The following is a 25,448-nucleotide window of genomic DNA, read 5'->3' on the forward strand; positions in this document are numbered from 1 at the left end:
ATCTGTGCCTTGACCAGGCAAGCCCAGAGTTTCAAACCAGTGACCTCAGCATTCTAGGTTGATGTTTTATCCACTGCACCACCACAGGTCAGGCCCAACACTTTCTGTCCTTATGGTTTATATGGACAAGACTACATACTACTCCCCTATCACAACTTAATCGTTCACAAGTGTTGTGTGTGCATGTGTATGCACATATGTGAGATGTGTTTGTGTGTTCATGTGTGTGTGTGTGTGTCCATGTGTATCTAGAGTTTAAGTTTTCAGAGTGCAAAGATGATATGGTGAGTTACCTCTGACTCTTCCATGGATCTCACACAGAGCCCAGCACAAAACTACTATTCAATAAGCCCATGAATAAATGGGTGAATGAAAGAATAAGCAAATGAATAAATGAATCAACAACAAAACCCTAAACTCCCACTCATCCTGAGGTTCCTGGAAGAAGGTTAGATTGGGAGTCAGAAGTTCTGCATCTGAAATGGGAAGGGTCCTGTGTGACATGGGCAGGGCTTGCTCTCTCTCTGTTCCTCAGTGTTCGTCCCCGCACAGCAAAGGGTTTAACTATATAGCTGATCTCCCCAGTTCTTCCTGGTTATGAAGCCTCTGAAGTCTCCCTCCCCCAACAGCCCGGTTCCCAGTTCTCAGCCCCTCTCCGTCACTCCAGACACTGAACTCATCAGACGCAGAAAGGCCCTAATCCAGCTTGGGGAGGGCCTTCTGCTCTCCTGCCCCATGGGACTCAGAGCTGTTTTGTCTAAATTCTCCAGGAACTGAGAAAAAGCACAGAGGCTTTGGCTAAGCCCGGTGGGCAGGTCTCTCTGAGGACAGGGATTAAGTTTGTCTCTGTTGATCTCCCCTCTAGTCAACTCTCCTGTCTGGGAACCAGCTTCAGATTCTCCAGGGTTCACCCCCCTCACACGTCCCCATCCCCTTCACATTACCTGCATGCCCTTTGCAGAAGCCCCTCTGGAGTGACTTCACAGAGCAGAGTAGATCCCGAAAGAACAAAGCAAATTTTGGTCCGGGCTAGTTCTAAATGAATTCTTCTTTCTTCAATCCTAAACTGGAGAAGAAAAGAAACCCTCCTGACTTTCCAGCCTGGGGCACCTCTAGCAGACCCTAACAGACCTAAACAACCGTCTCTACCGGCGAGGAAGGGACAGTCTCAAAGGGCTTTCCTTCACCACAGCCCAGGACATTTCAGACTCTGACAGAGCTGCTGGTGAGGGGTTTGTGGGTTCGCCCTGACAGAATGATCTGGATTCAGAAGGGTCACCCAGGGGTCAGCAAGTCTGGGAGGATGGAGCCTAATTCCACACAGAAGAGGTGGACAGAGGTGTCTCCATCTCCAAGTGACCCTTCTGTCTCAGAGCTGCCTATGGTTCAAAAGTCCTGATGTCTCTCAAAAGGGCCTGCCTCCCCACCCCAGAAGTCACCTTTGGACTATGAGGTGCCGTTTCCGTAACACCACAGAGACAAGAATGTGAGCTTTGCATAAAAAGTGGGTAAGGTTTTTGAGCAATTTGTGTGTGTGTGTGTGTGTGTGTGTGTGTGTGTGTGTGTGTGTGTGTGTGTGTGTATGTTTTAATAAACCCAATCATCCAAAATAGGGAAAACATTGAAGCTTCATTCAAACTTTTAAAAAATAAGTCCTTGAAGGTCATAACCAATTGGGGTTCTCTCAGAAAGCCCATTTTTAATGAATTTGATTCTGACCCATTTTATTTAAAACATATGAATTTTTATGCTCCTCTTTTACACATGATATTAGGTACACACACACAAATGCACAGTGATGTTGAACAAGTTTCTTAATATCCCCGGGCCTCAGTTTACTAATTTATATAATAAATATAATTTACATAATAACAGATTGGGTAACTATGCCCAAGGTCCCTTCCAGCTCTTTAGTCCTATGAAGTCAAGGGAATTCGGGACACACAAACGTACTGCAGCAGCTGGGTAGCAAGGAGACGATATTGCCCTGGATAATCCTCAGCTCCCCCATCCATGGGCCATGGATAGGGTAGAGTTGGCTGAACTGAGGGAAGCCAAACGCTGCTCAAGCTTTCAAGAAACCCTACTGCGAGCTACGCATGGGCTGCACTACATCTGCTATGCACACTTTTGTATTCTTGTCTCCTTCCAATGAGTATTGAAAAAATAAGTGAATTAGTTAACAAATTAATGAAGGCATGCATGCTGTGTCTCTGTCAAGATTCAAATAGTTCTTTTTCCAAAGGAAATTCTAATGTGTTTCTGTTCAAAGAACACCTAATGTGAATTTTTTTCAGGTGATTCTAGGTCACATATTGGTAAATGGGTATGATATTAAAAACAGCTCCAAGGAAACTCCTATGAAAAGCCTCTTCACCCAAAAGTAGCACATGATGACATGAGCAGACTGAGTTTTACTGACCTGCTGAAATGGGGTAGAACCCCGCATAAGAGAATCCCGAAATGTCATATTAGGAAAAAGACAGCCATGGTTTGTCTTGTTTTAGAAGAAGGTGGATATCAGGAGTGGAACCAGTATTTGGACTGATTATTTTCATAAGACAAAGGTCAATGTAGGTGGGGTGATGAGTGAAGAATAAATACTTGTGTTATGGGAGTCACAAATATTTTGTGAGAATAACTGCATAATTGATGGGGGGAGGGTGCTGGTTCTCATCCTCCAGACCCTCCCCTTCCTGGCCATTCTCTGGCCCAAGAGTCAGCCATGAAAGCAGCCTCTACATCACTCAGAATTCTAGGTGACATCATCTTCTCAGATTCAATAAATGAGTTGGGCTGTTCCATTTGCCAAGTGATGTGTTGCTGAATCACGTAATGTGATAGTACCTTTGTACTCATAGTCAAGACTCTGAGGAGTATATACTTGGCAACCACTATACACATGAAGACAAAAAGCAGGGTGATGGGATCCCACAGTACTGATCCCTGGTTAAAAATTATGTCCCGAATACTTTTGGGTGTTCTTTAGAGAGAAAGGTGGCTATCTCCTTCAGTTTCCAAATAGATTGTCACACCTGGTCAGTAATGTTTACCCAAGTGTAACACAAAATATTGACAAAGGAACAGATATTCCCCCTAAGTAATAGAAAATATAGAGCTATTTGATTGTCCATTTCCAATTGGGCCAAAGAATTTAGATTTTTCTGATAAACCTTAAAAGCTAAGAAAGATTATTTATGACATCAGCTAAGGTTAAGAATATATTTCTATCATCCTTTTTCAATAATACAGCTGTCATTACAGAAATCACCATTTGGATGGTACACATAAAAAGTGAATCGATATTTCTTCTGTGTAATTTTCTAGAATAGCCTCTGTGACTTTAGTCTGTCAGTCCCTAGAGGCATACTTCTGTGAGATGTGTTTCACAGAAGACGTTGAGGTCTTAAATACCTAAACATTTCTAACAAGATAAGGCTTGATTTCCTCATTTAAAAAATACCACCCTAGTGGGGCACAGGCTGTGCTGATGGTGTAGGTGCCTAATGTTAAAGTCGGATAATTTCTCGGCATCTCCTTTGGGAAGAGCAACAACAAAAACATGACATTGACCAGAAACATTTTCTCACTAAGGCATATGGTATGGAGCAGCAGCTATGTTATCAGCAAACCATTACTGAAAAATAGCAAAGTAAGAAACAGGCAAAAATAAATTAAGAGTTCTAGACAAAGCAGGGTATATCACCTTGTGGCTCCAGGCCTGTGGATAGTCTTGAGGATTTGGAAGAAGAAACTGTCCACTTCATGCTGTCATCTGCTTAATCTGAAGGTCTCTAGTGAGAGTTTCCTTCTGCAGATTTTCTGCTTCTGAAGGGTTCTGGAGAGTCCTCACTGGAAAGGTTCTGGTTGGGATAGCCTTCCAGTTATAAGGGATGATATGTGTTTCTTTAATTGGAAAGGATAGATCCAAAAATCAGCCCCCTGGAGTTTTACTGCCATACTCAGTGTTAGCAATAACTGATAAAGTCTTTTTCCATCACGGTCCAAGAGCTGCCTGTCTGTGATGTTTCTTCCAGAAAACCAAGGTTTAGGTTGTGCGGGGGTGAATCAGGAGGATGTTAGTAATCACTCTGGTGTCCTGTATGGATCCCTTACAGTATTTGGCTCTTTGTGCTCCTAGCAGGATTAGAGGTAACATTCGTAGGTGCTTGGGTAGGCTGGTTACCGACTTACGAGGAGAGAGTTGATGTATTCTTGAAGGAGCTGATCTTATTGTCAGTAAGGATAAGGGCAGGACTTTGGACCCAAGAGATTCAAGTGTCTCTGAAAGCTAAGTCTAATTTGAAATTTTCACTCGTCCCTTCCAGTTTGCTTGGAGATTGGAGATGGTATGGATAGGGGAAATTTTGAATAAGCAATCATGTCTTGTAGAGCATTTTTTTGGGGAGCATTTTTAATTATCTCAGTATAATATGGATACTCATTGCAAGAGCAGTAGATTGGGAACCCCTCTAGCAGGAAACATAAACTTGAATGGCTTGTTTTAAAGCTCTTCAACAAGGAAAGGCTTTGACAAATTTGAAAACAAACATAAAAAAAAAAGCAAGAACAAAAACTGCAGAACATGTTGATATTCCATCATAGGGGATAATTGTCTAACATTCATTTGGATGTTTCCAAATGGGCCTTGAGGTCTTGATTTTCATCCATGCCTCACCTTAGCTGTTTTGCCAAGATTGTGTTGTTAGCAGGTGAGGTATGCATTAGAGCAGGATTCAGTAAACTACAACCCAGAAGCCAATTTTTGTCTGTGGGCTTTTTTTAAAAATAACATTTTTGCTGGAACACAGTCATGACCACCTGTTTGTATACTGTCTATTGTGGTTTTTTCACCCCAATGGTAGAGTCTAGCGGTTGCAACAGAGACCATGTGGTACACAGAGCCTAAAACATTGACTATCTGGCCTTTAAAGAAAAAGTTTGTCAATCCCCAGTCTAAGACACCTTTAAGATGGGCCATTTGGGTCATATTAAAAGTTCCCCAACCTGGCCACTGTAACTCCAGACTATTGTTGGTGGAGTTGTGTCATCTGTAAAATATGTACAAGAATTTAGATTACAATGAGAATCCTACAGAGTGAGCCAGGGGAGGGATTGGCTTGGGCTGAGTTGAGCCCATGCAAGTTGATAACAGTTGGTTAAATGTACTCCTTCTGTGGTTTCTGTCTTGGGCTCCCAACCAGAGGGTGACTATCTCTGACTGAAGTCCTCAGCAGAAGGGGATTTTGGGGCCTTTTGTCTTCCAAATCAACTGTCCAGGACACAAAGTCAGGCTGCAGGAAAAACAGAACTTGTAACATTTTCAGACAGTGATCCAAGATAAAGTCCATCCTCTGAGGGCCACCAGCCAAGCAAGACCTTCGGTTTGTTGGTCCTTGGGGCTGATTTTGGCCATGGACTTATTGGTATTCATCTGTTGACAATTCTATGACCATTTTCCCTTTACAGACAAATAAAATTCAAGACAAAACAGTACAAGACAAAGGCGAGATGAGAGAATAACATTTAAATTGTAGAAAGCCCCTGCTCAGTTAAAGAAAGCTGTTATGATAGAAGTCAAATTGATTTTTATTGACTTGGTACGGCAGGGTGAATGTTAAACCGACAATTCCTAAATAACATCTTGTTAGGAGAAATGAGTGCATTTTATTTTATTTCTTCGTGTTGTACAAGTATTCTGCTGTTGTCATGGGACAATGGAGGGGCACTTGTTCTGGTTCACCCTCCCCGATCTTTCTACAGTAATAATAGCCATCACTCATTGAGCCAGGCACTGTAGACAATTTATCTCTGTATACCCCTGCACCAGACATGGTCCGCATTCCAGCTCGTTTAAATCTCACAACAACACTATTAAGTTGGTATTATTCTTCAGGTAGAAATTGAGGCACTTGCCCAAAATGTGGCAGCTAGTAAGTGCCCGAGCCAAAGCTAGCTCTTCCCCTGCATCAGCCTCTCACTGCCTCTCTGCGGGTGGGACTCCATGAACATCACAGCCCTCGTTCCCACACTGCCCTCTGCTTGGTCTTCAAGCAGAAGAGATGCACCTCTCAAATGTTCCCATACCCAGCAGTCACACGCTTTCATACTCAGACGGCTTCTTCCCATTTCTCTTTCTCCTTAGTCAAAGTTAAAAGATAAAACCATGTAAGTGACCAATAATCATATTAAAATGTGCTGAATTTCATTAGTCAAGCAGGAAATACAACAAATACCTGGTCATGATAAGATATCATTACACATCCACCAGATAGAATAGCTCACATTTAAAGCACTGATAACACCATATTGGCAAGAGTATGGAGCAACTGCTACTCCCACAATGGGGGGCTTGTAAATTCATATAGCCACTTTAGACACTGTTTAGCAGTGTCTGCTAAAACTAAAGATATACCTTCCCCAGGTGTGTGTGGGTGTGTGTGTGTGTGTGTGTGTGTGTGTGTGTGTATATATATCCAACAGAATTGGGTACATGTCAAAATGCTCATAATAGCATTATTTGTGATAGTTAAAAACCAGAAATTTCCTAAAATACTCATCAACAATCAATAAACAAATGGGGGTATATTCACAAAGTGGAATAATATACAGCAATGAGAATGAATGAGCTACAACTTACATAACAATATGGAAAAATCTCAAACATAATTTTTGAACAAAGAATTCACACACAGCCCTGGCCGGTTGGCTCAGCGGTAGAGCGTCGGCCTAGCGTGCGGAGGACCCGGGTTCGATTCCCGGCCAGGGCACACAGGAGAAGCGCCCATTTGCTTCTCCACCCCTCCGCCACGCCTTCCTCTCTGTCTCTCTCTTCCCCTCCCGCAGCCGAGGCTCCATTGGAGCAAGGATGGCCCGGGCGCTGGGGATGGCTCCTTGGCCTCTGCCCCAGGCGCTAGAGTGGCTCTGGTCGCAACATGGCGGCGCCCAGGATGGGCAGAGCATCGCCCCCTGGTGGGCAGAGCATCGCCCCTGGTGGGCGTGCCGGGTGGATCCCGGTCGGGCGCATGCGGGAGTCTGTCTGACTGTCTCTCCCTGTTTCCAGCTTTAGAAAAATGCAAAAGGAAAAAAAAAAAAAAAAAAAAAAAGAATTCACACACTAAAGTATATGCTGTAGCAGGCGCCCCCAAACTACAGCCCGTGGGCCGCATGCGGCCCCCTGAGGCCATTTATCCAGCCCCCCACCCCCCGCTGCACTTCCGGAAGGGGCATCTCTTTCATTGGTGGTCAGTGAGAGGAGCACTGTATGTGGTGACCCTCCAATGGTCTGAAGGACAGTGAACTGGCCCTCTGTGTAAAAAATTTGGGGACCACTGCATAGTCTCATTTATAGGAAGTACTGTACCAAGACAGCCAAACCCATTTTGGTCAGGATAAGGATTTCCCGGGGCAGGCAGGACATAGAGGGCAGAAGGGAACAAGAAGAAGGCTTGTAGGGTCCTGGTAATGTTCTCTTTCTTGATCTGGATACTGAACACAAGTGTGCTTCCTTTATGAAAATTAATTGAGCTGTACTCTCAATGTGTGAACTATTTTGAATGTATATTATACATATTTCAAAGTAAAAGCTTAAAAAAGATGAAAGCCATAAAAGCTTAAAAAAGTAAAAGCTTAAAAAAGATGTCCACCCCATCCACTCTACCCAATAAAGTCCATCTTCAAGGGGAAGGAGTTACAAATCCCAAAGGCCTATGTCTGAAATGCCATACTCACTGGTCCCTAGAATGGTAGTTTCCCGTGTCTGACTACACTACCCAGCCTCCCACACACTCTGCAGTGCACTCCTTTGTCTTGCAACACAAAGGTGGTTGGCTGGAAGTAATGAGTCTTTAGAGTCAGACAGACTCTGGCCCTGCTATTTACCTGATGTGGGACATTAAGCAAGTGCCGTAAATCACTTTATCTTCTCCAAGTCCTTGTTCCTCATTCTTCAAACAACATGGTAGCACATGCTATTCATAACCTTCCCCCAAATCATTGCTTTCCGTTACGGTGGAGCACACCCGTTGTGTGACTTCCCAGCCTCTCCCATTGCTAGATCATAGGCATTTTTCCCTTTGAAACACAGAAGATGGAAGAGCAGAAACATAAGAGGGCACGTGTGTTCTTGGTGACATTGTCATGTCAACCCTGAAAACCCTGACTCTAGACAATTGCAGGGCAAGGAGGGCTTCCGTGGCCTTTCCTAAGGGGTTTGAGGAGTTTGGCTTCTCAACTCCCTCATTTAGGACTGAGAAATGAGAGAGCTTTCTCTAGGCTGCAGGGCAAGTCCTGGGAGAGGATAAGGAATCAGGAATATTAGATCCAATTGTAAGTTATTCAGAAGCACCTTTCTATGTCATCTTCAACAACTATTTGTTTACTGCCTACAAGTGCAAGGTACCATGCTGTGTGCTGGTTACACAGCAGCCGACAAAATATTGAATAGATAGGCTCCCTGCCGATCAAACAGCTGCAGCGGTTCAAGAGAACTCAGATGCTGTCGACTCTCTAAAATCACTGTGAGCATAGTCTCAACTCTGCATTTTGCAATCCATCAGGAACCCAAGGGCACTCCCCGAGGCCCTGGCTTGAGGTTGCTTAAGATAAATCACTTGGAAGGAAAGCAAGTATGTATTGAGCATCTTCTCTGTGTAAGGCTGGGGCATAGAAACAAGAGGCCCATTTTCACCCCTTGGGAGCTTAAATTCTGGGGTGGTTCGTATAGGAAAAGTGTTCCGATAACACATGTTATCAAGCCCCAGGGAACCACGGAGAAGCTCCAGAGCATCTGAGTTGGCTTTCAGAGTGAGGTGACTAACGGCGGTGGGAATCTGTTGAGCAGAAAGGAGAGGAGGAGACCCACGAGGACAAGTTAAGAGGCAGTGGCCAGTGGGAAAGAACCGAAGCTCAGGAGGAGCGTAGGAGATGCGTGGGGCCACAGAGCTTGTTTGTAGCCTGATTGGAGCGCCTTTAAATATCAGGCCGAAGAATCTGGACTACATTCTATGGGCAAAGAGAGATTTCAGGCCAGGAAGTGATGTGACAAAGCAGAAAGCAGGTCCTGTGGGAAGATTACTTTGGCATCTGTGATGGAGATGATTAAGAGAGAAGAGACCCTGAAGGTAGCAAATAGAAGCTTGTGCAGCTTCAGAGCTTTCGGAGAGGGGGTTGTACCTTCTGAGTTTTGCTCCTGGATCCATTGCCCTACTGAGTAAGACTGAGCAAATCCCTCTGTGGAAGACCTCTGGTTGCCTCTCAATATTCTTTTCTTCTTCTTGCTTTCCTAACAAAATCCTGAGTTCGTCTGGGGCAGCAAAATTTCCTGTTAAAAATACTTGCCTTCCCCAAGTCTAGCCAAAGATGTCCGTGTAACCCATTTCTGGTTAATAAGATGTATTAAGAATTTTATAGTGGGGCTTCTGGAAAGGTATTATTTTCCAGATAAAAGGACATAACATTCAGCTGGCACAAACATTTTCCCCAACATCCTTCTTCCAGCCTGGAACTCAGATGTGATGCCTGAAACTGACAGAGCTATTTGTGACCTCGAGGACAAGTCAAAATGGCTGGGCAGAAAGATGGCAGGAATCTTCATTCTTAATGATTCCTTTGACAGCTGTATCAACTTGGACTAACTATCTCTAGGGACCAGGAGACAACGCCAGCTGGGACAACCCCAAAATACCAATTCTCCACCTAGGAATCCAAGGAAAGAGTGCTGGGCCGGCAGATAAGGACCACCTCTGCCACAACCCGGGCACGACCTTTACCCCGGCATTCCCTGCTCCCCTGGGCCACAGTCACCTCATCCTTGAAATATGAGGCTTGATCTAGGTCAACAGTTTTCAAAGCACCCCAATTAGTTGGCAATTAGCTAAAAATAACAAAGGCAAGCAAAGAAATGAACAACAAAACTAGCATATTCAAACTGGCTTAAACAATAAGAAAATGTATCATCTGATAAAGTCCAGAGACAGGACCACTCCAGGGACAATACGGTCAGCTGCTCATAATATCATAAGGCACTCTGCAGTTCTCCATGGACAAGCTTTGTCCTCATTCTGGCTTCGTTCAGGGTCACAGGATGGCAACCACAGTACAAGGCACCACAACCAGGCACAGCACCAGCCAAGAAAGAAGAGAATCTATCTCTCTTGTGTTTCATTTTTAGGAGGAAGAAACTTTTCCCACAAGCCCCTATCAGGCTTCCTTTACCCCTTGTTGTCCAGAAGTGCCTATTTCCAACCAATCACCAAAAAGGAAAGCGAGACCACCATCTTACGTGAATGTTTGTTGGTAAGCTAATAATGACTGATATAGAATAAAAACAGAACCCCTTGGGCTGAAGTGAGAGGTGGGGAAGAGGCCAGAGCCCACCCTTACCATCCCCCAGAGTCTCAGTGACAGATTCCTGGAGCTCTTCATACCAGTTGGAAAACCACTGAACTTGATCTCTAAGGCAACTTCCCACTCTAATACCTCCTAGCTCGCTGCTTCTAAGACTAATGATTCTGGCAGAATGGGGTCAATATGAAAGGGAAACACATCTATTGCGGTCACCCTAAAGATGGGACCAAAGGGCGTAGAGGCTTGCTACAGCCAGGGAAACTACACCAATTGTTCTGTAGTCTACACTCATAATAGTAACACATATGTCTACAGTGTTTTCCTGTTTGCCAGGCTCCTGGGCACACCTGATCTCTTCCAGTCTAAGAAGTGGCCCTATGAGTTGTGAAAGGCCCAGATGGCTCTATCTTAGAGATGGGGACACCAAAACACAAAGCAAGGAGGCATTTGCTTTAGAAATCTAGGGCCTGGAAGAACCCGGCCTGGACTACAGACCACCAATTTGGCCCAAGGATGAGTGACACTCCAGGGAAACTTGGGTGGTTGGGGGTTTCAAGGACAAAAGAGAGATCAGGGCTTCCTGTCCAAGTGACATGGGTCTTCTAGTCTTTCTGAACCCCACACCCCACACCTGCAGAGTGCTGTCACTCAGAGTGCACCCCTCAGGGTCACCAGGAGGACTGGAGAGCCCTATAAAGCCCTGGGTTGTTGAAAAGGGCTATGAAAAAAAAAAGGGGTTTCCTACAGACAACTTGGGGAGGCCAAGTTCTGTTTCCTCATCTCCAGATCATACCTGAAGGAAAACTGGGCCCAAAACACCAACTGCTACTCGAAACACGACTGCCACTTGGTGCCTGGCCACGGCCTCCTCCTGGGGAGGCTGGGGCTAAGGCCCTGGCTGGGCGCCTCCCCCATTCCCTCGAGGCAGGCGGCTGCTAATGGCTCTCCCCACGAGCTGCTTCATTAAAGATTTGTTCTGTTGAGTTGCAATCAAAATAAACAGACCAGCCCAAAGCCAGGGAACTAAAAACCAATTAAGAGGGAATAGAGATGGAAGGTGGGGGTGGGGCGGGAGGGGAAAGAGGCCGGGGCTTTCCAAAGACTCAGTTCCCATGGCAGCCAGCTTCCAAAATAGTCTGGGAATGAAAAATAATGAAAACCACCATGGAAAGAAACGCTAGGCTGGCAGGAGAGTCTCGACCTCAGGATTGGTTAAACCCCCTTTCCCCTGGCTCCCAAAGGGCACCTCGGTGGGTCAGGGCACTGGTGACCTGTCCTTCCCCCTACCCCACCCATCCCTCTCTTCTTCCCAGGGTTGTGAATGGTGCAGACCCTCTGCTGGGCCACTGCTAGGGCTCAAGATGAAGGAGCCACACACTCAACCCCTGCCCCATGGAGAAACAAGAGAAACAAAACTGGGGTGTGAGGTGTGCTAGGGACAAGACTGAAAGGGAAAGTTCGGGGCACCATGAGGCCCCTAGCCCAATTTCAGAGGGCTTCCTGGAAGAGGTGACATTCAGCTTGAAATGTGAAGTAGGAGCTGGCCAAGAAATAAACAGAAAGAAAGGTGCTTCAGAGACAGCGAAGAAGAATTGCAGCGGCCCTGGGGGTTGGGGGAGTGAGAGAGGGAAAGACCAAACGTTCAGCAGGGCTGACAGTGACTGAGCCAAGCATACTTTGTGCCAGGCTTGGTACTTTTCTGTGTACTGAGTCCTGAGACTCGAGAACCTGGCAGGCTGAGATTCCCAGATTTTGTGAAGGTTGTGGGGCCACAATCCAGAGGCGGATTAAGGTCGGTTGAGACCCCGGGAACAGAAGAAAATATTGGGCCCCTTACATTAGAAAAAAAGTATAAAGTTGGGATTTTGTGAGGCCCTTCAGAAGTCAGGGCCCAGGGCATGCACCCCATGTGACCCCATTAAGTCCACCTCTGCCAGGACCCCAGCACACATCTGGGCCTCTGCCTCCACTTTTCTTCTCCTCTGCCTGGAACCAGGCCTCTCCTTCACCCTGGGGACAGCAGGGCCTTGCTAGCAGTCATCTCCAATGCTATCTCCGGGAGGCTCTGCGGCCCACCAGGAGGCATCGCCGTTTAACCGGCTCCAGACCCCCTTGTGGTCTGGTTTCGGTTTCATTGGTAAGGCGACAGGAAAGCTGAGATCCCATTAAGCTGACTTGCAGATGCCAAAAAGGAATGACAGCCAAAATGAGGTTAACCCCTTCACACAACCCCACCTACTCCCGCTTTCCAGGCCGCAGAAATGAGCATGAACCCCATCACCAGGAAGGGAAGCAACACCTCAGCTCCGGGAGAAGGGGCTCCCAGGTCCAGAGGGACACCTGGCTTCCCCGGGCAGGGGTGGCGGGTCAGGACTCATCCTGCCCAGGTGCAATGTCAGCAGCCTGCGATAACAGGGCAGCGCCTAGCCTGACAGCACCTGCGAGCGGACGGGCTCCGACACGGGAAGGAGGACTGTGCAGACAAGACCCCATTCTTCCGAACGGGAAGAAGCAAGGTGAAGTTCGTTGAGTTCAGCTGTCCCAGGAGAGGCTCTTAGGGTGCTGACTTTTCACTGGCCTCTTTTGCCAAGAAGCCAAGCCATCCCCCCATGGGAACCCCCTGGAAGTGAGACATCCCCAAGAAGGCAGAAGCACAGCCATTGGCTCCTAATTTAGCGTCTTCTGAAGGCTCTAAGTAGAACAAGAGGAATATGGGCCAAGGAAAAAAACACTGGACAGAGAGTCCAAAAGGCTGGCCTGGAGCAGGACCATTGATTGTCCTGTCCGCATGATGGGCACAACGAGCATAGGTTTTATAATCGATTCCCTTGATATAAATCCCAGTTCTACCACCTGGGAGCTGTGTGGCCACAAGCAAATGACTACTCTCTGAGCCTCAGTCTTCTCAGCAGTAAGTGGGTACAACACTTAACCTATAGGGTTTATATAAGGGCAAAACAAGGCACCAGAGTGCCCAAAGCAAGCTGGGCCTGGAATATCAGTTCTCCCTCCTCTGGGCCTCAGTTTTGTCAGCTGTGAGATGGAATGCCTGCTGTCCTAGGTTAAGTGTATAAAGCACTCAGGAAACTGCAAAGGCCTATAGAGGTGTGCAAGAGGTCTCTGCCTGAGGAGACTAAGCATTTCTCTCACTTGCCTCCAGCCGTGAGGCCTCCCTCGCCCTGCACAGCCTCTTCCTGGTGGCCTTGGGAAGTCTCTGCGTCCACAAAGACAAAAGAACATTTGGGGGGCAAGTATAAGAAACTCACAGTGAGTGTCAGAAATTGAAATTATTATGTCCCCTCTCCTGCATCCCTCCCTTCCAGTTGAAGGACATGAGCCCCAGGCACAGAAAGTGACTCACCTAAAGTCATTGCTTGTAAGTGCCTCGGTTTGGACGCCCAGGGCTGTTCCAGTCCAAGGTCTGATTGAACCCACTTTTCAATTCCCTTTAGTTTGCCCTGCCCTATCTCCATCCCCACCCTTCCTCCATCCCTGTCCCAGTTCACCAACAGAATGATCCCCAGGCCAAAGGGGCCTGGCCAGGGCCAGCGTGAGGAAGCTCAGGAGACCTGGGGTGGGTCTCTCTCCTGTGGGGGCTGAAAGTGGTCACTTCTCCACCAGGAGGTGACCAACAGGAGAAAATGGCACGCTGAACTTACTACCAGCTTCTGGCTGGCTGAGGGCTACCTGGAAGGAACCAACAAGGTGGCGAAAAGGACAGCTGGCCCAGGACTAGTGTCACTCAGCCTTAGGTTTGAATCTGGGCTCAGCTATGTAAACTTGGACAAGTTCCCTAGCCTCTCTGGCTCTTAGTCACCTCATCCATAGATCCGTAAATCCAGGAAGAACACTTATCTCACAGGCTGTCGGGAGATTCAAATGAGGTGACTGATAAGTGCTGAAAACTGTTCAACCTTGTTATCATTAGTAATTAGCACCCTGGTTATTTGTTTGTGTTCCTAAGCAGCAGAGACGCTAAGTGGGATAAATAGCTTCTCACTCCCCACTCCTTGGGCCTCCCCATCCTGTTGACACTAGTCCTGCTTTGTGCACAGTGAAAAGGTAAGTCCATGCCAGCCAGGCAGAACAACCCACATTCTGGTGAGCACCTGCAGTCACTGAGCGTGGACTGTTTGTCTCACGCGCGGTCGTGTTGGCCCTAAGATGAACCTCGGGAAGGGAAGCATTACGACAGGTATTTTCTTCCTTTGATTCTCATAAATGAACAAACCAACACAGGAGATCAATAGCCACCTATTGACACATTTCAGTGAAGTGCTTGCTACATGTTAGGCATGGTGCTCACCCTTTAGGGATTGAATCTGGGAGCCTCTCATCACAGCTCTGTGATGGAACAGTGACTTACTGACTTCCTTTCTTCCTTCCCCCAAATTCCCACTTTTGATTCCAAAAACCACACTTCCAGGCAGTGCTAGGGCAGTGCCAGGGGCAGGAGAACTGCTGACCTCAGGACCCCTGCCTGTCCTGGGCAGGAGGGGAAGGCCCCGCCATCTGAGAGGACCCGGGGGGCCTGACCCAGCTATAGCAGCAGCAGGAGCCGGACAAGTGCAGAGATTCTGGGCCCAGGAAAGGGCATTTGCTTGGATTAGGGGCACTGGCCCAATCGGGGAAGCCCCTCTGCCCGGTGTCCAAGAAGGAATGTTTCCCAACCAGCCCTAGATTGATTGTCTGCCAGCGGCTCCCATGACAAGGCCTAGACCACCATGGGCACACAATTTAGGAGTAGCAAATCCAGCTAGCCAGGAAATCAGATGCAATGGTGTCTTCTTTCCACACCTGAAGATGTAAGAGAAGCTCCTGGACAGCTGGACCAGGTCTTGATGAGAGAGCAGGGAGTAAGAAGAGAGGGACTGGCCCCAGAGGAGCTGGGTTTGGGGGCTGACGAGATGCCCCTCATCCTGGGGGCTCTGTGTTGTATCTCCTGAGCTGTTGGTGGCTATACTCCTGTGTTCCCTGGAACCCAGAGAAAGAGGATTAGGCACCAGGCTCAAGGGGACACTGTTTCTCACAGGTCATCCATTCAACCCTCCCAGCTACCCCTCTGGGATAGGAATCGAACCTGAAGCTCAGAGAGGTTAAATAACTCATTGTGGTGGTGCAGTCGATAAAAAGTCCACCTGGAACACTGAAGTCACTGGTTTGAAACCCTGGGCTTGGCTGGTCAAGGCACATATAAGAAGCAACTATGAGTTGATGATTCCTGCTCTGCCCCCCCCATGCCTATCTCTCTCTCTCTCTCTCTCTCTCTCTCTCTCTCTCTCTCTCTTCTCTCTAAAGTCAATAAATAAAAACTTTTAAAATATTTTTTTTTAATAACTCACTTTGGGTCACACAGTGTCCTTGTCAAGGTCATTTGGCTGCAAAGAACCTACACACTTATTGATGGGATAAACTCATTAACCAGTGATTGTTCCAAACCTTTCCCTTCCCTTTTCCTGCTAAGGGAACTTTGGCCCACTTCTTCACTTCTTTTCCCACCCTTGATGACATTCCTGCCCTGCAAAGTTGTTCTTTGGAACTTCGACAAGCAGAATTGGAAGGGGAAAAGAAGAGGGAGATCAGAGAGGCACTGGGCTAGCCGGGGGTAGCTTCGAGGTGGCGTTATGGGGAGAAGAGAAAGAAGAATTGTGCCCTGGGGAGCCACAGAGGCTGGCAGAGAAACGGAGGGTGGGCTAGGAAATCTCCGCTTTCATGATTGAGAAATGCAAGGAAAGAACTGAAGTTATAATGACATAACGTTTGGCTTCTGAACTCTTGTTCCTTTGAACCAACACCAGACTGGACCACATGAGTCACGGCTTTGTAGGCACTACATTTGTAAGGCTAGATGAGGAAAGAAATGGGAACCCAGACCAAGGCAAAGCAGCCTCTTGGCTTTTCTTTGTGTGATGTTTTCTTCTCACTCTTAGGAGGTTCTGCTCCTTTATAACTTTGGCTAGCTGTGGCCACCTACAACCTTTTTCTAGAATGATGGCAATCCTGCTTGAGTTTACACTGTGAAGTGTCTCATTGTATTTGTGTTTCCTCATTCAAAAATCACTTTTCCACAATTAAGTCTCTCTCTGGAAGCTTTGTTTATCTTTAAAGCTTAGCCATAGGTTGTTCTTGACTCTTCATTGTGGTTTCACCTTTGTGGCTCTAGTATTAAGTCTAGGGCTTATGAATCTATAGAACTGTATGCTAATCCTTAAAGAACTCACAAATATAACTGGCTTATGGAAGAGTGTTGACTTATTAGAAAATAAACACAAAAATGCTTTTATTTCTTCAACCTTTCCTAGCTATCCTATATAACAAATTCCTTTTCTCATTGGTTAATGGCTCCCTTAAGTATTATTTGATTGAACCCACTTTTCAATTCCCTTTAGTATCTAGGACAGTCTGGTTCTGTAAATTAAGACTCAGATGTGCTTGTTTGTTTGTTTCTTCTCTCTTTCCCGGAGAGACCAGAGCTGTGGCCCCAATTACTTGAGATGGAGAATGAGTTTGATCTGATCTTCACTCACTTTCCCTGACTTCCTCTGAGGTCCGTCTGGTATTCATCCAGCTCCTCCCAGGTCCAGCTCACCCCAAAGAGGGAGAAGGGCAAACACCTTTAACTTAGGGTGAAGTCCTTTCCAGGTTGCTCTGACAGTTGTTAGGTTTAGCCCAATGACCTTTGGTGCCCTCAGTGGGGACAGGCGTGCCCGGGCTGGCTCTTCTATGGGATGCTTGTTGGGCTCCTCAGAAGACCCTCAAGGACCAAAGGCAATCAACTCTCAGGGCTTTTGCTGCTGGCCCTTATCACTCAACAGGTAGTCCGCTGGTGGAGAAGGAACAGGAGGAAGGGAGGAAGGAGAAGGAAATAGGGAGTGACAGCCAGGGGACTCAAGTCCAGCTGCCTTGTCAGGCAGCTGTGCGACCCACAGGAAAGACAGGAGCGCGGGCCTGGCCAGACTGGGCGAGCGGCGCTGCCCCTCTGCCCTGCCGCCTCTCTCTGATCCTCTCTCTTCTCTTCGGTCACACAGGAGCAGTCTAGAAACATCATTCTCCCATTCAAAATATAAAAAGCATTTGCAAGCACCTTCAAAGGGGTTCCTTTTATCTTTCTGAAAAGAGATTTATATGTGGGCAAATGATTTTGAACCAAGAAACATAGATAATGAGTCCTTTAAGACTGGATCTCCTGGTGTCCCTCTCCTTTGGTTTAAAGGAAGAGAAAGGGCTCCTGTCCCGTTTTTATTGGAAGAGGAGAACATTCAATCTCTTTATGAGAGTTACATGTTCCCCCACAGGCAACCAGCTCTCCCTAATCCTCTCATACTGACCAAGGAGGTAGGACTTCCCCCCCGGGGGCCCTGGCAAGGGCAAGCAGTTCCATTTGTACCCAGGATGAATGTGCCTGCCTACAGGGCAAGGTGCGGGAGACAAGACTGTCAACCAAGTGGGCGGGGAAGATGGATCTGCCCAGGAGGTGTGTGCTGAGCCCCTCCAGCGCTTTAAACCTGGCAGCCACTTATCTGTGTTCTGTCTGGACAGAAGGTACCATCAGGAGGGCCTGTGGATAACTGAGATCACATGAAACCTTCAGACGGGCTGATCTGGACAACCGAAGGGCAGGTCAGAGTGAATTACTGTGCTCACTGCTTCAGAAGAGAGGCAGTTTTACTGCTCTCGAGGAGATGCAGTAATGGGAACCAGGTGTGGCCAGGAGCAGTCCTCCGGGATCTGCTTCAAGGACTCGCTCAGAATGACTTGTACAGCAAAGCACTTGTGTCTATGTGAATGGGCAGACTTCAGATGTGATTTTAAACGTCTTGTTCGAAAGTCTCTTCTAACACCATTTCCCACTGTCTTTTTGTACTCCCGTGAAAAAAGGGTTTGTGAAGCCAAGGCCAATTTCCTCCCAGCCATAACCAACTTATTCCAAACAACAGATGACCCCTCCCCACAACCGAGGGTGTTAGCCTGAGTTGACAGCTCAAGAGTACACTTGCCTTTCACAGCAGGAAAAGGAGTTCAGCCAAAATTTCCTGCATGAGGACAGCCTGATCCCAGTCCTAATGCATCTCAAGTCGAGTGTCTTACAGGAGTCCCCAAACTTTTTACACAGGGGGCCAGTTCACTGTCCCTCAGACCATTGGAGGGCCGCCACATATGGTGCTCCTCTCACTGACCACCAATGAAAGAGGTGCCCCTTCCGGAAGTGCGGCGGGGGGCCGGATAAATGGCCTCAGGGGGCCGCATGCGGCCTGAGGGCCATAGTTTGGGGACACCTGGACAGATTGAAGTGCTCAAAACTACTGGATGAGCTTAGCCCAGTTGAAACATCCAGGGGAGAAACAGAGAAAGCTGCAGGTTCCCTGTGGGACTGGGTTTGAGCTGGAGCTAGAAAACAGGTGCTAAAATTGTAAGCCATCCAATCTCATATCTACTGTGTACTTGATTCTGTAGAGCAGCGATTTTCAACCTTTTTCATCTCATGGCATGCAAAAACTAATTACTAAAATTCTGTGGCACAGCAAATATATATATATATATATATATTTTTTTTTTTTTTTTTTTTTGCCAATCTGACCAAAAATAGGTATAATTTTGATTCATTCACACCAGATGGTTATTATCATATTATCTGTTGTCATTTTTTTTTATTTGACAATCTAAGGGAGAAGAGGTCAGTGCCCCTGACTAAACTGTCAGCTATTGCATGTGTTAACAATTCTTACGGTGCACCTGTGTGCCTGGCGCAGCACACTGCTTAAGCATCCTTGCTGTGGAGGATGCTCTGATGAATAGGCCGTGGTCTGTGTCCTCCAGGAAAACTAAGTCTCAGCGTTGAGAAGGGACATCCATAATGACAACGGCAGGAGCAACGTGAAGATAAATGCGGCAGGACAGAAATAAACAGCATTCCTCATGGGGGCAGGAGACCCTCAAGAGGCTTCAGGAAGGGAAAGGCTCTGTAACTGAGAGGTCCAGGAGACACTGTCGGTGATGATACAAGCTTAGTCTAAATGAATACATAGACAACCCTTCACTCGCTCATTGTATACTTCATATTATTCCCTTCAGAACATTTATAACAACTGACCACATATCATGCTCAAATTAGAAACTTATAGCAAAAATAACATTTAAACTGTTATTTTGTAAATTTATAAACACATTTTTTTTAATAACTCAAGTGTTAAAGAAGAAATTATAAAGGAAATGAGAAAATATTTTTAACTTCACAATGATTAGTATAACATTTCTAAATTTCTTGAGGCAGCTACAGGGATACTAGAGAGAAAATTGCATTTTCGTTTATGGCTTGTGAAAAAAAGTAATGACTACAACTTAAAGAGGTAAGGGTCCAGTTCAAGAAATAAAACAAAAGAGAAACAAAAAAATAAACCCAAAGTAGAAGAAAAGAAATAACAAAGATGAGGACAAAGATTAACAAAATTGAAAATAGGTCCAGCAAGGCCCTGGCCAGGTAACTCGGTTGGTTGGAGCACTATCCTGCATGCTGAGGCTATAGGTTCAATCCCTGGCCACAGCACATGCAAGAATTAAAGGATGTGAATAAGTGGAATAACAAGTCAGTATTTCTCTCTCTCTTCCTCTCTCTCTTCTCTGTCTCTCTCCATCCCTCTCTCTCCAAAAATCAATACATTAAAAAAAAAAACACATATATTTTTAATAGGCACAGCATCAACAGAACAAAACCTGATTATCTGAAAAGACTGTAAAGTAGACAAATCTCTGACAGACCTGGTCAATGTAAAAATAATGAAGTTACAAACACGGGAGCACTCTCGTGCAGCCAAGTTGTCACACCAGCTGTGGACCCCCCTCTTCCAACATTATTGTGCAAAAGAAATAGCCTTCTACCTTGTGTAAGTCATTGCCACTTTGGATGTCTGTTTCTTGCAATCAAACCTAATGTTAACCAATACAGGGGCCATAGCCAGGCTGGGCTGAGGTGGCAGCTGGGACAGGGGCCAGCAGGACAAGCGGTGACCACAGTAAGTGGCAGACTGCCATGAATGCTTTCAATACTCTCCTGGCTTCCCAGCTGGGGTCACCCCAGGGCTGCCTTTTGGGGGCCAGACCTACTGGGAAGCTTTGGTTCCTCTGGAACCGGGACCATGTACCAGTCTTTCATTTTCAAGTCCCAGGAAGCCCAACTCAAACTGGTTTAAGCGATAAAAACAATGTATTCAATCATTGAGTTTAGCTCCATCCAACAGCTCAAACTGTGGTTCCAAAGCCCCAGCATATTGGCCCCACATGGTCTCATGCAACTCCTTCCTCCAATAGCTCCACATTCTTCTCTGGTGAGAGGGCTTCATCATTTCCAGACCTCCCATCTTCCCCCCAACCCCTTACCTGTTAGGGTGAAAGAATTTCTTTCCCAGAACCTTCTTTAAGGTTTAGTGATTAGTGCTTTCTCATTGGCCAAAATTAGGTCATGTGCCTCTCTCTCAAGCAATCAACATGCTGTTTGGCTTCAGCCAATCAGGACCCGCCCCTGCAACTACCGTTAAATTGAGTGACTTGTACAAATTACTGAGCTTCACTCCCCTCATGTATTATAAAGGATGCTAATAATACCTAACTTGTAGTATTTGCAGACAGTATAAATAAAATCAGTGTTTAGTCACTTAGCACAGTACCTAACACACTCAACATTTGTTCAGTGGTATCCCCCAATACTTATTAGCACTAACACTAATAACTGGGGCTTCATTCCCACCTCGGGGAGAGAAAATTGGGCTGGGTTTGGGTTTCAAAATTGGGTTTGAAATGAGTGTTAGTCTGTGGCTAGTTCCTGAGAAGAGGATATCAACATAAAAGTTGGCCCCCAGCTGTAGGAGGTAAACTGAGGCAGTATGCCCATAGTACAGCTGAAAGCACAGGAACCCAGGGAGTCTACAGTTTCCCGTAATCACCAGTCCCAGGGATAAAAGGGCAGGGGTGACTCTGCCCAAACATGACTTTCCTAGGGGGATTCCCTCCGATTTTGTGACCTCCCTAGGGATCGTGCCTATGCCTGTGAGGTGCAGCTGACCCATTAAATGGCTACATGCAAAGTAAGAGAAGCAGAAAGGTTGCAGAGCCCTCTGGCTGGGCTCACAATGGGTGATGGGGTCATATGCCCTGACAGGCCTTTACCCAGGGAGAAAAATCTTTCTAATAGCCCAGAAGAATGCCCTAATCTGACATCTCGTTTAGCAGATTATTGGGCCTGGCTTTGATCTCTACAGGCATAATGAGTGTGCCTCTTGGGCCAATCAGCAGTCATTAATTAGCAGAAAGGCCAGCAGCTGGGCCTGCCCAGGAATGGGGCCTTCTGCTTACAAATTGAGAGTTGATGGTAGAGATGTTTGTGAGCAAATCAGACGCAGAGCAAAACTAGGGGATATAATAGAGTCGCCAGGACCAACCCTGGGGTCTCTCTGGGAAAGTGCTCTAGACTGGGCCTTTGCATGACACATGTGACACATGGTGCCACCAAGAGACTAGGCAGCGAGGGAAAACCCCAATCCCTGAGAGTGAGACTACAGCACTGACTCAATGCATAGCAAACAGTGAGCAACACATGACATGTAGCACTGTGATGAGCAGGCAGACAGAAGAAACCACCTAGCTAAGCATCTGGCCTCTGCCCCAAAGGCCGGACCCTGCCTCTCTGACTTATTGTCTCTCAACTCCCATTTCTCCATCTTCTTGGGCCCTGGCATTCCTCCTGTGTGGCCTGTGGGTCTCTGGGAACTGATGGGCCAAAGAGAGTTGGTATTGGGTCCTATGGTTTCATTATCTCTAAGAGCAGTGGGACCCAGACTTGTATGCTTGCATTACGATTGGGGACAGGGATGTGATCAGAGAGACACAAGAACACACCAAACTGGTGGACTGGGTCAGAGGGACCAGAGGCAGTGTGGGGTGAGAACACATGCTATAGACTTAGCTAGGAAGAGCTGGATTCATATACCACTCATCCTCTGCGACTTATTAAATAGCCATGTGACCTTGGAGTAAGTCCCCTTCACTTCTCTATGTAGTAGCTTTATCCTAAAGAGAGGTTCTTTTCCGCATAGAGGCTGCGTACAGACTGCACAAACATATAGTTAACATTTTTATTTTAAGTGTTCAAAACGATTAATAAATTTTTATACCAGTGAAACTAAACATTAGATTTATTTTCATTTCAAAAATTAATCAACAGCTAAAACTTTAAAACAGTCACTTACAAAGATATAAACATTAAACTTAATATCATATCAGAACCAATCTCTAGGAGACAATATTTTAAAAGTAAGTTATTCAAACAATTATTCATATAAATTATTCAAAAGATAACAAGAAACTGTAATGAACTATGAAGAATAAATATTACTTGATTTTTTTTAGCACAATCCTAAAAAAAAAAAAAAAGGAAAATTAAAGGTGTCATTGTCAAGCTGATTTTGTGTGCAAATTTTCCCCACTGCTATAGAAGTTCTTTTCAACTCTATGTCATCCAGGGGGCAGCGTGGAAAGAGGTTTAAACACCAAATATCTCCTTTTGCCACTATCATCAAAATAGGAAATGTTTAATACACTTGGGAAAGCTTTTTAACTTTTTTTCTAGCACAAGTGAGCAGAGACAGAGGCCTTTTTAGTGATAGTAAGCACCCATTTTTGGTTCTGTTTGTTTAATGAAAGCCTTCTTTCTCTCTCAATGTAGATGAGACTCCCACACCCTGGTCACATCCATTTCAATGCTCTGTGTTCTTTGAAGTAGACCTGGAGCTTCAGAAGAAGCTTTGCTGTGTTGATTAGCATTTTCTTTCTCCTCTTGAGAATTGTGGAAATGGACCCCCACCATCCAAACCCGCAAAAAAAAAAAAAAAAAAAGCTTTCTAAATGAGTGTTCCTTTTCTATTTGGAATATTAATGTAGCATACACCTCTCTGGGTGGTTTCAAGATGAATTGCTCTGGTTTTAGATTTTTAAAATATGAACTAATAGTATTACACTAAAAAGCACTTGAAGTGTGATACTTTAAACACACACACAGAGACTAATAAAAACTGGCTTTGCAATGACTTGTTTTAAATAGGTGGTTTCCAAATCTTTTCTACAACCAGGACCCTTTGAGGGACCTGAATGTAGAAAACCAGCAAAAGTGGGGGTCCCTGAGCCAAGTGGGTGGGAGGCTAAGAGCCCAATTGTACTCCTCCCTTACAATCCCCACCCCTTACACACACTCACAGACATTAACACGGGGCAGGTGGGGTGCCCAAGATGCCCCAGCGAGGAGTTAACATTGTAGGTGAACTCGGGTTGCCTCCGGCAGGTCTGGGCTCATTCACTCTAGTTAAATGGCTGATGCCATCTTCTTCAGGGCCTCATGGTTCTTCCATGTTTCCAGGGTTTGGGTTCAGATTTCATAAGAATTTCTAGTTCTCTCATCATCCTCATCACCTTATCGTCTCCCCCCTCACTATCCTCACCTCCACCACTCCTCACCCCACACCCACACCCCCTACAGCCTCCAGTTGACCTCAATGGCACAGCTGTCCCTAAGAAGGACTCATCCATGGATGGACACACACACACACACAGTCTACATATCTGCAAAAGGGCTTCTTCAGGCTCATGATTTAGAGATGAGAGAAGGGCCTAGCAGAAGTCATATCAACTCAAAATACTATTTTAATAAATTAACTTGCCGACACACTTTTATAATCCTCTTTACACTATGTGTTCTCTTTGACTGCCTCATCATATGCCAATGATTTCATAATTTCATTTTCTATAGAAAGGATAGAATGGTCTTTCCTACAATATAGTTGACCAAAATATGCACTTTGTTATTCAGAGTTTAGAAAAGTTTGTTTCAGTTTCTCAACTTCTTTCATGTGAATTTTTAGATGGCTGTCAGTTGGGAGCAAATCCTTATCAAATTTTATACATGAGCTGTAAGATTAGAAGAACTTTCCACAGACTGGCTTCCGGCTGTCTACATTTCAAATCTTGATTTTCTGCCACTTCCCACATGCTTCCCGTGCTGAGAGCAACAAGGTGAGTCAACACCGTGGGTAGGAAGAGGCTTCCTGGAAACCATGCTTCCCCCAATAACTGTAATGACATACAGAAGTGACCAAGAGACATGTTCATGAAATATTATATAGGGACATTGCATCCCACATAAATATATCCCATTTGTCTACTAAGTGCATCCCCAAGTCAAGTTCTCTAAGCTGAATCCCAACAATGCCCACAGTTATTCCGATACTGCCTGACGAGGGGAAATGTGACAAAGGGGAAGTCAGGGTGAGAAGAAACAGCAGCCTTCAATGATTACAGTTGAAATGCTACTTTTGCAAGTTTTACAAAAACATGAGACCATGTGAAAGCATTGCCAGGGCCCCTCTGGAGGCCTTGGAAGGACCCAGTAAGGCTCTGCAAAGGGGCACAGCCCTTGGAGATGAAAGAGGCCAGGAGAAGGGTAATTACTGAGGCGGGGGCCCCAGGGCTGCGGCCTCTGGCACAATTATCTTAACAAGTTAAATTAGCCCCAGATAAACCTGTACCTAATAAACCAGAGCTGCTTGTGCCTGGAGCCCTGATGAGAAAGGAAGACTTCAAAGCCCCAAGGCCGGTCATCAGAGGCGGTTGTCTCCCCTCCAGGCCCCAGGCCTGTCCGTGGGCTGCAGGCCAAGGTAGAGCCCAAATCTCCCGTCTCACAAGCCCTGGCCCTGGCTCACAGAGGAGCCCCCATGCTGGCTCACACACTCAGACATGTCTCTTCCCCCGGCAAGGTCCATTTGTGCCCTGCACCTTGCCTGACAGAACACACACACACACACACACACACACACACACACACACACACACGAACCTTTCCCAAACACAGGACCAGCGTCTCAGGGGATGAGCAAGGCAGCCCCTTCCTCGTGGGGGTGGATGGGGCAGGTGAGACCCGGGGAGGGTCCTCCCCTCCTACTCCCCACTCATAAGGCAGGAGTCACAGTAGGGCATGCTGACTGTCACCTTCTCTCTCTCTTTTTTATTTTATTGAAGAATAATTAACAAATATAATTGTATATATTTCAAGTCTACTGCAT

Source organism: Saccopteryx leptura, chromosome 3, assembly GCF_036850995.1.
Source record: "Saccopteryx leptura isolate mSacLep1 chromosome 3, mSacLep1_pri_phased_curated, whole genome shotgun sequence".
NCBI classification, from domain to species: Eukaryota; Metazoa; Chordata; class Mammalia; order Chiroptera; family Emballonuridae; genus Saccopteryx; species Saccopteryx leptura.